Source organism: Aplysia californica, unplaced genomic scaffold (assembly GCF_000002075.1).
Source record: "Aplysia californica isolate F4 #8 unplaced genomic scaffold, AplCal3.0 scaffold00066, whole genome shotgun sequence".
NCBI lineage: Eukaryota > Metazoa > Mollusca > Gastropoda > Aplysiida > Aplysiidae > Aplysia > Aplysia californica.
Window position 1 is genome coordinate 218,671 of NW_004797336.1, and position 11,854 is coordinate 230,524.

Sequence of the window (11,854 nt, forward strand, 5' to 3'; positions counted from 1 at the left end):
TGTGTGTGTGTGTGTGTGTGTGTGTGTGTGTGTGTGTGTGTGTGTGTGTGTAAGAGTGAGTGAAATCTGGATGTTAGTACAGAAAATGTAGAATTCTGTCCTTGTGGAATTTCATTAAATGAGAAAAAAAATAATCTGGAAGGAAAATTTATCATTGCTGATAAGGTGATGTAAACTTTGCCTACTTTAGTGAAAATTTATGTTTGGCGGGAATTTATGTGAAACAAAAAGTGCGGACGCCACTTTACTGATACATTTAAGAAATTTTGGAAATCTTGGAGGTACACGTTTATCTTTATTCTTATGAAAAATCTGTATCCACTTTTTATTCACATGATGTAACCATGTCCTCTTTGACGCTAAACATATATACACACGCACGCACACGCACATACATAAACACACAGACACACATACACGCTCTCTCTCTCACACACACACACACACTCACACACACACACACAAGCACATGCACACAAACACACAATAGACTAGACGATAAAAGTCGTCTGATACAAAAACTACACACTATACAATCGATTCTACACATCGAGAATGCTCCAGCACCCCTTTCGGCCTTTTAGCGCATTTAACTTGTCGGTCGTCGCTTTTGGCATTAATCCTTTTTTACTTCACCTCACCCAGATTCACTGCGGACGTAACCGGCCTTCAATTCCAATGCTGCAGCCGTTCTTCCGAGTTACGTGGCATTATCTAAGATAGCCTAGTGTGTGGGCCAAGAGATTAGAAGCGGAGTATTTCTGAAAGGAACTATAGCCAGAAAAGATTAGTTTGAGTAAAGGAAATGCATGTCGACACAATTAAATAACTTTCACAGTCTTTGTTTCGAATTTATTATTTTCTTTTATTTCAATAACAATACAAAGTCTTTTATTTCAATAACAATACAAAGTCACGCTTGACACAGGTACCTGTGAATACACGACAACATAGATACTTGAGGACACACGAATAACAGGTGTGGACGAACTTACATACAACACAAATCAACTGAATATCCTCTATGTCCCCCAGCCTTTGGAGGGTATATGTGTTACATGTTACACACAAAAAGGCTGAGGACTAAGTGAATTTTGTAAAGGGAAGGCTCCCAATTGGACTACAACTACAAACTTAACAAAATAGTAAAAAGTGAACAAATTAAGCTATCTAAACCAGAGCGTAACCGAGGAATCACTGTCAATAGTCACAAAATGTGCTCTAATAAAACAGAGTGTCAAAGTTATTTGTCTCTTAAACGTTTGTCAAGTAGTAGACTCTCTTTCAGTCCGGGCTTTTTGTAGGACTGTTGAGCTCTCAAAGCACGGGCATGCGGGTTGTCTTCATGGGTGGAGATCTGTCCGCTTCTACGGTTGGTGTCTTGGTTATGTCAATGGGTTCTGGGTCACCTACTGGACTGTCAGTGAGGGTGTCATCCCGCGGTTGGGAACTATTATCAGGTGAAAGTCTAGGCTGTGCCGCCTCTGGAACGTTGACTGGTTCCGGGCATGTGGGTATGTTCTTTGTCACCATGACTGTAGGTGAGGGTAATGAGGCCAGTAGGGATCTGGCAATCACTGTTACATAATGACGGAGCAATTTCCTGTTGCGCAATGTCACTCTGCCTGATCCGTCTACTCTTACCACGTACTGGTCGAATTGACGAACGTCAATGATAAGTCCGGTTTTGTCCTACTTGGTTGGGTGGGGCCCAGTTTGGTTTTGTATACGAACACAGTCTCCAACCGCTAGAGGGGATTAGACGCGGGTGTGAGCCGACAGTCTTTCAGCAATCCGCATATGGCGATTCCTGGGAACCTCTTCTCTGTTGGATAAGGTTTCTTGCAAGGTTGTGTGGGGCAAGTACTTCTCGGGATGGATTGGTATGAAATCACGGATCGGTCGCCCAAAGATGCACTTTGCTGGGAACAACCATGTGCCTCTGTCAGGTGTGTTGCGATACTGAAAAATGGCAAGTTGAAACGAGTCAGTATTGAGGCAGCCATCACGGCCGGTGTTATCCATAATCATCTTTTTTATGGTCTTCACGCCTATCTCAGTCCTGCTATTGTTGAGCGGAAATGTGACGGATGAAAGGCGGTGGTGAACTCCCCAGTTACGTAAAAATGTTGATGTGGCTGTAGACAGAAACTCCGGGCCACCATCAGAGGAGAGTTTATCACTGATACCGAATGTCGTGAATGTGCGCCTAGGGCTGGATACGAGACCTTTGGATTCACCATATGCCCTTTCCACGATGGGCCAGTTGCTGTACCTGTCCACGATCACCAAGTAGCTGTGTCAGGCATAGTGGAAGAAGTCAGCACATATGCACTGAAAAGGGTATTGCGGTTGTATAGGTGGGGTGGGTGGAGCGCTTGGTTGTGACGGGGCTATACGGTTGCAGGGAGAGCAACGCATACGCATTTCACTGATTGACGAGGTCATACCCGGCTAGAAGAATGAGGCATCGGCCCGAGAGCACATCTGGGAGATACCTTGATGGGCGGAGTGGAGCGCTTGGAGAACGTTGATGCGCAGGTTGGGAGGTATTATTATGCGGTCACTGTATAGAGCCACGCCATCAAAACTGGTTAGTTTGTCTCTGTATTGGTAATATGGTTTTAGTTCAGTTGGTAGGTGGTCCTTTGCCTCGGGAAATCCATTTTCAATCAGATCAATGAGTTTGACCTTCAAGTTGTCACTGTTGGTGGCCACATGGATATCATTCCAGGTGATAGAACTGATCCCTCCTGGAGAGTCTTCTTCACTGGAAAACAGCGTAAGGATATCTGGTTGTGCTCTGATAGCGATAAGGAAGTTATGAGGCATGGTCAGAAGGTTAGGGTTGTCAATAGAGACTGGGGTTGCATCGTCAGATTGGGTAAGGCGAGTAGCGGGTCCAACTGGGTGTCGTGAGATAACATCTGCAGAGATATGCCATATTACTGGAATGTGGGCAATTTGGAATCTGTATTTCAATGTTTTCTCTTTCAGATTTCTGAGTCGTGGGATGGGGACGGCTTCTAAGCTTCTGTCACCGACACTTGAAGTAGGGGTTTGTGATTGACTGTGATGATGAGGTCGGGGCTACCTAGGACAAAATGACGAATTTTTTTTCTAGGGCATCCACTACGGCCAGTTCTTCTCCTTCAATGAGGACATATCTTGATTCAGCCGAGGATATGAAGCGACTGCCTACTAATGTGACTTTCCAGCTTAAGCGGCAACATAATGGCTTGCTTGGGGTGCATTTGCAGTGCTTTTGGGGAAGCCAGAAGGCAATGCCGCCCTTGCTGAAATCCGTTGCGAGGCATGTTGGTCTTCTTTTGTCAAATATGTCAAATATTTCTACTCCTCGTTGTATGTCCTGAAGTATGGTGGCCTTGGTTTTTCAAAGAGGTTGACCATAAACTCATTCCATTTGAAGGGTGTGTTTGGTTTTAAGAGGTTGCAGAAGGGTTGCATTCTGTCCGCAGATGCAAAAGCATAGGCTACTTGGTTTACCAAACCAAACCAGCTTCTAACGTCAGTGATGTTGCGAGGCTTGGGGAACCCCTTGATTGCCTCTAGAACCTGTGGGCATGGACGAACAGCTGTAGGGGAGATTTCAAAGCCTGCGAAGTTGACAGTGTCTTTTGCAAATGCTAATTTTGATGGATTGAGGACAATACCATTCCGGCCACATGTGTCCAACCATTTTGCCGCATGGAAAAAGCTTTTCTGGATGGACGGAGACCACATAATTGTGTCATCAATGACTTCTGTTTTGTTGTCAATGTCGCTAACAATTTCATCAAAACGTTTGGTGTAGGCGTCACCGGCAGCTATGTATCCCTGAGGGCAGACACAATACCTATACCGACCCCAGGGTGTGATGAACGTTATCAGGTGTCTGTGTTTGGGGTCCAGTGCAATGCTGTGGTAGCCATTCCAAGCATCAAATATGGTCTTTCGAGTATTTACGGGGACCGTGAGGGCTTGATGAAACAGAGATTGGGTATGGTGTGTTTCTCTCGAAGCATGGCGATTTATGGCTTGGAAGTCCACAGCCCGCGGAGGTTTGCCAGATTTTTTGGCATATACGACCATCCGGTGACACCAGGAAACTGGGGTTCCGATAGGAACTGATTTAATAATGCCGAGCTGAACATCCTGATCAAGGCCAGCTTTCACCTGTTTTTGCCAGTGGACAGGTACAGAGAAAGGTGTATGGTGTGCTACAGGTGCGGCATTGTCCTCAATGATAAGTCTCAGAGGGGGGGGGGGGGGGGCTGACATGGGCTGCTTTTGGTGCTCACATATGTTGAATGTGCTACTTCTGTAGTAGTCTAACAGCCATTGCTCTAGTTTTCCCCTGTTTTCCTCTGTGGCTGGAAAGGGGATGGAAGTGGGGAGAGGAGTGGGGTTTGACGAGGAGGGCAGTTACAGTAGTCTTCCTCAAGGCCATTGTCAGTGTCGCTGTGTAACGCAGATGAATCTGTCATGGCTGGTTCAATGAAAGGGAATGTATGGGGTATAATGCCTAAGGCTCTACAGGCCTCCATGGGTAGGAAGAATTTGTCTGTCGAATGTAAAAAGTATACAATCTGGCGTGTTGTTTTCGGCTGCATAGATTGTGTCGGGCCAGGGATGGGTAGGATTAAAGCACCCTCGATTCTAATTGCATTCTGGTTGGCGCGCTTCATTTTCATTGAGGTATAGACGAGCTGGGATGTGTTCAAACCTAGTTGACTCAGGAAGGAAGTACCAGCAAGGCATGACTGGCAACCTGTGTCTGCGACTGCCAGTACAGTGGTGGTTCTAGAAGAGTTACACAGAGTGGGTTCAATTCCTAAAGCTTTGGAGTCTATTGGAAAGGCCTGAATCTCCACGTTGATGGTCGGTTGGGGTGCAGATGCGCGTTTTTCCCACATGTCACTCAGGGAATCGAAAACATGGTTGTCTTGTGTTACAGTGCCGACCAATTGTTCATTATCAGTTTCAATGGGGCAAAGGCTCTCAAATACTGCTATTGCAGAGTTGTTTTGATTGGTATGAGGCCTCTGCCTGGGTTTACAGCATACACTTTCGAAGTGGTGTTGGAGGTTGAAGTTATTACAAGTGTGGTTAAAGGCAGGGCAATGATTCATACGTTGTTGCTTCCCACTGCCATGTCCTGCCTTGCCACCGTAGCTGCATGCTGTGTTTGAGTATATGATCTTCTATCTCGAGGTGGCCCTTGAAGTCGTCTTCTCTCCAGCTGCCTATATGTACTTCTTGCAGCATCAATTGCCACATGTACGGCCGTAGAGTTAGGATTTATTCCTCCTGCAGAACGTTTTCCGCTTTCTTTGGCCTCAATAAAGCGGATAGTTTCATCGAGGGACACCTCTTGATTGGCCTCGCCAAGAACGTCGAGGCTTATATCATCATCAGCAAAACCAATGATGAGGGTGTCCCTGACCATTCGATCACTGTACGACGGTTGGGCTCCACACTTGCACGAGATGTTATACTAACACACACTCGCTTGGCCTTTGAGGCGTGCAGAGAAAGTTCTTGCGGGTTCATCTCTGTCCTGTCGCATTTGTTGAAGTTATAGTCAGCCACCAAGACATTTTCTTGACGGACGGCCAGGGATTTTATGTGGCCAAGGAGAGTGGGCTCGTCGAATGATGTGAGGTTGTGGTTAGGTCCTTGCGGAGGGCCTCATCGCAGCACTCAAGGAGTTGGAAGATGATGTCCAGTGAGTCGTCTGGCTTGCTTATATTCTGATCAACGCTGAGCAAAATATGTCCATTCTTCGCTTGTTTCAGATGCAGGGACGACTGTGCGCTTCATCTTCTCCGCTTTGACCCCTGTGGCCTTGGGCGCTGTCGTAGGGGCGGTGGCTGGGTGAGCGGTCCTCTCGTGCATGTCGAGGAGTTTCAGGAGAACTTCCGGGGCTGTGGTTGAGGGCCATGCAACATCACACTGTGGTGCGGGACATCTGATGTTAGTCATTTTGACTTTGTATAAATAACTTTCACGGTCTTTGTCTCGAATTTTTTATGTCTTATATTTCAATAACAATACAAAGTCACGCTTGACACAGGTACCTGTAAATACACGAGCAACATAGATACTTGATGACACACGAATGACATGTGTGGACGAACATACATACAAAATAAATCAACTGAATATCCTCTAACAATAATGATCCTTTAGTGCTGGGGAAAAGTAACAACAGAGGGAAGTAAAGAAGTAGGACCTTCCAGCGGCGCCCTCCAAACACTCTCTGAAAAGATGAATGGTCAAGTTAGAAGTGTTCTATCTAAAAACGGTGCAATAAAAAAAATCACAATAATTTTGTATTTGTATAATAAAATGTACTCGAATTAAACCAAATTCTGTTCAAACCATCTTTCTAAGGACCACCGTCTGTGGTATAGCGATCAGGGGCTTGGCTGTCGTACGCTAAAGATCTGAGTTTAATTCCCGAATGGGAGAATTCTTTAAAGGAAACTATCAGAGCCGCGCGTTTTTGAATCCCCCCCCCCCCCCCCCCACACACACACACACAAACACACTATCAAACCGCACACTGTCAGAGACGCGCATTTTTGACGATAATGAAGGAAAAACGTCTCCCGTTTATATTTTCTAACAACGCAAGACGAAAAAATCGCGATTGATTAAGATCGTATTGGCCTCATGAAATCGTGATCTAAACAGATTTTGTCTTACACATTGCCCGCTTAATATTGTCGAATTCATTATCAATAGTCAACTGTGTTTCTTTTCACTTTCTTTTCTAAAAATAATTATGTGTCAGAGAGAGAGAGAGAGAGAGAGAGAGAGAGAGAGAGAGAGAGAGAGAGAGAGAGAGAGAGAGAGAGAGAGAGAGAGAGAGAGAGAGAGAGAGAGAGAGAGAGAGAGAGTTTTACGGAGCGGGTTGTTTCAGTATTTGAGACATGTTTTACTAATGTCCTGTCTTGATCCACGAAAACGATGTTTGTTTACTACTTACTCCCCCCCCCCTTCCTCTGGTATCCTTAGGATGTCGATGGGAGGTGAAGGTTTCGGTCCTGTGCTAGGTGTGTAGCGTTTGTGATAGCATAGATATGTTATGTTGTTCCATGACCTTTTTAACCCGTCCCAGCCAGGTCTTTTTTTGGTATTCCTCTTGATTTGAAGCCAGATTTTCGGGTGTTGTAAGCTCTAGCCGCTAGCTGTTTCTGGGGCATTCTGATTAGATGTCCAAACTATTTGATTCTTTGATGCTCTATGAATTTTTTAAACTGGTGGTATTCCAGTTTGTAGACGTATGGTTTCGTTTCATATGCGGTCTCTTCTGGTGAAGTTAATGGTTTTGCGGAGACAGCTCATTTCGTATGCATTGATTTTTCTTTCTTGTGCCTTTTTTAGAGACCATGTTTGGCACTGGTATGTTAATGTTGGTATGAAGATGCTATTGATGAACTGGGATTTCACTTCGGTTGGGATGTTCTTGTGACTGAGCAGGGGTGCTAGCTGGTAGGTCACTGCATTTGCCTTCATAGTTCTTGTTTCTATTTCTTTGTTCATATGCCCATCTTGGTGTGAAGATCCTTCCCAAATCTTTTAATTCTTCTACTTGTTGGGACTGTGTTCCGTCAATAAGGATGTTGAGTTTCCCTGGGTTTCTGCTGACCTTCATTACTTCTGTTTTTGAGATGGGGGTTTTCATGTTCAGGTGTTTACATTGCTCACTTAGTGTTTTTGTTATTCCTCTTCATCTGTATTTAATAATCTCTGGTCATCAGCAAATAGAAGCTCGTTCAGTTCAGGGATGTTGTCTTTTGCTGCCTTTGTGATCTTATCCATGTAAATGTTGAAGAGAAGCGGAGAAGGAACACACCCTTGTCTCACCCCAGACCTGAAGGGGAACCAGTTCGATAGTCCTTCTGCTGATCTACAAGCTGTTTTTATGAAGTGATATGATGTTCTCCAGCAATTGTCCTGTTACACCATATCCCTCTAAGACTTCCCAAAGTTGACATCTATTTACCCGGTCGAACGCCTTTTCCTGATCCATGAAGACGATATTGAGTCTCTGTCATATGCAATGGCAGTCTAACACAACTGTCTTAATGCAAAAATAGTGTCAGTACCTACCTTTTCTGAAGCCCACCCCTACCTTTTCTGAAGCCAAACTGGGATTCACTGAGTTGAGTCTCTGCAATTGGTCTCATTCTCATTTCCAGTGTCTTGGAAAACATTTTACCCACGTGGCTGAGAGGGGATATTCCTCTGTAGGTTCAACAGTCTCTTTTGTTACCTTTAAAAAAAATCCAAATAGGTACAATGACAGCTCGTTGCCAGTCATCGGGTATTGTTTTTTGTTGCCCAGGCCAGGTTAAATAGCCTCCTTGGCCACAGTTCACCGATACGGCCGCATAGCTTGATCTCTTTTGCAGTGATGTTATCAACGCCGGGCGCTTTGTTTGTAGGGTTTTTCTTTATAACATGTTGGATTTCACTCAGCAGTATTGATGGTTCCGGAGTGGTTTCTTTTGGCGAGAAGCTGTTTGGCGTTGTTTCTCTTGTAGGATTCAGCAGCTCTTGGAAATAGCGTTTCCATCTTTCCTTAATCTGAAAATAGGATTTCCAAGCTCATCCTTGACTATTTCAGTTGAGTTGAATGGTCCCTCCCTCATTCTCCTGCTTTTAACGCTCTTGTAAAACTCTCTGGGGTCTTCTTTACATTTTGTTAACCAGCTGTTCTCCATCCACTGTCCAGGGTCTGTTCTTGGCTTCTTTTACTACCCTTGTTTTTTGGCGGCGTTCCTTTCTGTATAGGATGTAATCTTCCTCTATCTTTGATTTCTGCCACTTTTTGAAATGCCCTTTTCTTCAGTTGGACGGCTTCCTTTACTTGGTCATTCCTTTTCTGTTTTCGTGGTGCCACACTCTTCTTTTAATGCTCTGTTCACACATGCTTTGAAGTTTTCCCATTCCTCTTCAATGTGTCCCGGTTGTTTGGGCAATTTGTGAAATACATCTTTCATACGTTCATGTATCTTATCTTTGGTATCGTCATTTATATTTATGAGATTCATGACTTCTCGTCGTCTCCTTGCTTCTGGCCTTTTAATGTTTGGTGTGTCGATAGTCATGATTACTGGTCTGTGGTCAGTGTCTATGATGTAGTTGGGTATCTCTCTTGAGTCTCTTGTGTTTCTCAGTTTCGATCTTTGGCAAGGATAAAATCAATTTGAGAGGCTGTCTTTATGTCATTTCATTTGTACCAAGTTTTAACTTGACTCCTTTCGTGTTGGAAGAAGGAATTTGATATGACGTGGTCATGTTCTGCGCCTGTAATTTAATAGCATTTCTCCATTGCTGATTTGATCTGTTTCTCTGCCACTGTGCGGTCCCATATATGACTGATGTTTGTTTATTGGTCCTATTCTATTGCTTTCTCGTCATGCCTCAGTTTGAAGACGGCATCCATGCACCCCGTGTTTTAAAAAATCAGAAACATACAAATAAAAACAAACCAACATCACTTCTTCTTCTTCTTCTTCTTCTTCTTCTTCTTCTTCTTCTTCTTCTTCTTCCTCTTCTTCTTCTTCTCCTCCTCCTCCTCCTCCTCCTCCTCCTCCTCCTCCTCCTCCTCCTCCTCCTCCTCCTCCTTCGCCTTCTTCTTCTTCTTCTTCTTCTTCTTCTTCTTCTTCTTCTTCTTCTTCTTCTTCTTCTTCTTCTTCTTCAAAAATACACGTAACTTCTCAACTCCTTTGGAGAGCATACAATGCCGCTGCCTGTTAGACGCTGAACACCAGCATTCTGACAATTTCTTTCAATGCCTATAGCCATGTACTCATTTCTCACCTGATTCAAGGGAGGTAAACAGGGTAACGTGCTTTACCTAGGGACAATATTTATTTTATAGTAACACACTGATCGTAGGTCCTCCAAAGTCGATAGGTATATAGGTAAGGAATTAATACGCTGTACTGAACGATGTTCCGGTGGGCGCAACTGACAAACTGGGCCTGTGACAAACTGGGCAGCCCCCTTTCTCGGTAGGCCATGGCGACACTGTGGACAAGAAGTAGGGCCTACCTAGTTGCACAGTCTTGTTACTGTTATCCAAGCTTCGTTTTTTTCTTCTTGGTAAATGTTTTACGGCGCTCGCAACTGCAAAAGGTCACATGAGCGCACGAGACACACCTAATATTTTCAGTTGGTAGGAAATTTTAAATTTTTGCCCGAGAGGCGGTCGAAGCCTACTCTTATCGATTTTAAACCACCAAGGGATCTTGCAACTTGCACATGGGCCCTCCGAGCTTTTTCGCTCCTGTCCGAGAAGGCTAGGTGTAGATCTTTTTTACCAGAAGATCAGGACTGTGGCAAAAAGACAGCAGTAAGAAGGAGCCTAGGATTAGCAGTAAAAAGGCTGCAGAAAGAGTCAGGAGCCCAGGGGAGGGGGCAAAGGAGGTGAGGGGTGGGGGCAGAACGAGGAGACGAAAGCAGACAACAGAAAATTGCTAGAGAGCATGAACGAAAGTGAAAGGAGACAATTTTACAGAACATCATTTTTCGGTCGCTACCCGAATTCGAACCCAGGACCTTTGAATTTGAATGAGAGGCCAACACCTTTACCTCTAGATCTAGGTCACGAGAGCACCCCAAGCGTCTTTGGACTTACTTTCTCAGACGCATGTAATAATAATTATAATATGATGATTATGAGAGATGAACTAGATTGCTTTTTTTTTTCAAACATTGTCGGAAACAACTGTATCTAGATCTACCCGATATTGATCGGAATAAGACTTCGTACACATCTAGAGTCAAATCCCACATATAAAGGTTTATTCCAGAAACTGAGAAAGCCTCCACGATTTAGGCAGTGGAGTATCTAGTGATGAAAAGTAGGTTATTAGAAACGATGGCTACTACTAATACTGGCGTTTCAAATAGCACAGGGCTAATCAGAACGCGGCGTTTTAAATACCGCGGGCCTAATTATGTATGTAATTATGTCGAAAGCCCGGTTATTACGCAGCGGTAAATTAATTGTTTCAGATTCGTCGTATGTGAATGTGAGAGCTACTCATTTTATCGAACTGTGTAGTCTGTTTACACGTTCCAATCTGTCGTCCGATTCTCTCACTCTGCTATTATCTCTTTGCAACGCGGCAGCTCTAATTATTTGCTTTCACGCTCTGTACTTAACAAAAAGGGTTATTTGGACAAAATAAAAACAACCTGGCTTTTAAAACGAAGAACGGGGCTCCCCCCTCCTCTGGGCTCCTTACTCTTTCTGCAGCCTTTCTACTGCTACTCCTAGGCTCCTTCTTACTGCTGTCTTTCAGCCACACCCCTGATCTTCTGGCAGGAAAGATATACACCTAGCCTTCTCGGACAAGGGCGGAATAATCTCGGAGGTCTCGTAAGCAAGTTGCGCACATTAAAGACCCCTAGGCGGTCTAATATCGATAAGAGTAGGCTTCGGCCACCAACCGGGCAAAATTAAAAATTTCCTACCTTCTGAAAATGTTCAATGTGTCCCACGCGCTCATGGCCTTATGAAGTTCCGAGCGCCGTAAAACACTTAGCCAAAAAAAAAAAAAGCGAAAAACATATTATTACAGGCATACTTTCACCTGATCCCATACAATATTTGTGACTCAATAGACTCAAACATTGAGCAAACATGTATTATAGCCTAACCAGTATTTTTCTCGTTTTTCTGTGTGATTAAAGTGATAGCACTAAGATGAAGAAACCCTATTGCATCGACCTTCCTCTACTTCCGGTTTACACACAAAAGCTGCAAGTTTTCTCCCTTTATATTTATATCTAGGCACATAGACCTAATATAAGGTCGATGGCAATTCCT